We start from the raw sequence: 1028 nt of genomic DNA, 5'->3' as shown, positions 1-1028 counted from the left end.
TGCTGAAGTGCTTCTCTGGAGTGGTGGGTGGGTACAGCAGACTGAAAGTAAGATGATATCTGTCTCCTAGATACGTGTTTTTTTTATAGTGAACAAACTTATTAGGAGCTAGCTGCTGTGCATTTGGATACAGAAAATAGAAAGACTCATAATCTTTGGACGGTTAAATACTAAAGTGCAGTAGGCCTGACTGAAAAATAAATAAAGGCTGAGAGGCAGTTTGGCAATTACATCTTTAAGCACAGGAGGTGGGACGTTTATAGGTTTTGGGGGGTTTTGTAGGTAATCAAGGTATAAGAGCTGCGTTCAGAGAAGAAGAACAAAATGCAAAGAGATAAAAAATATTTCTGTCTGTTCATTAAGAGGGATCTTCAGCCACATAATTTTATTTTGTGAGGATTTATAAGAGGATATCTATCTATGAAGTGCTGAAGAAGCAGCGTAGAACAAGCACAGTGAACATTGCCTTGCCGCATCACAGTCAACTGCTCTGAGCATAGCCTTTTGCCTCAAAACTGCTCTACCATGGGAAGGACTAAAATGAGCTTAATGTAATGCTTTTTTTTAAAAAAAGAGTTTTAGGAGATGCCTGAAGAACCACTGGTTGGTTGAATGGGAGCTATCAACTACATTTGGATTTTCAAAAGACATTCAACAAGGTTTGCCACCAAGGACTCTTAAAGAAATTAAGCTGACACAGGAGAAGAAAGTCATTGCTTCGTTTAATAATTAGCTAAAAGAGGGGAAACACAGGATCGGCTGTTCACAGAGGGGAATGAGGGGGATTTTTTTTGTGTCTTTGCGAGGACATATCATAAACATATGATATATGACATATCAGTATATCATAAACTGTTGGAAAAAAAAAGCGAATGCTGAGATGACTAGTTTATCCTGTGAACTAAACTGATAAATTGCAGTAAAGACAAGTGCCATCAGTGAAGCTTTAAAGTCTTTATGCTCATGGATGTCTGAATGATACAGTAGCAGATAGTACTAGCTGTAGGTGAGTGCAAGAGATGCAGCAT

Source organism: Charadrius vociferus, unplaced genomic scaffold (assembly GCF_000708025.1).
Source record: "Charadrius vociferus isolate BGI_N301 unplaced genomic scaffold, ASM70802v2 scaffold245, whole genome shotgun sequence".
In the NCBI taxonomy this organism is placed as follows: Eukaryota; Metazoa; Chordata; class Aves; order Charadriiformes; family Charadriidae; genus Charadrius; species Charadrius vociferus.
Note: the sequence above shows the minus strand (reverse complement) of the source record.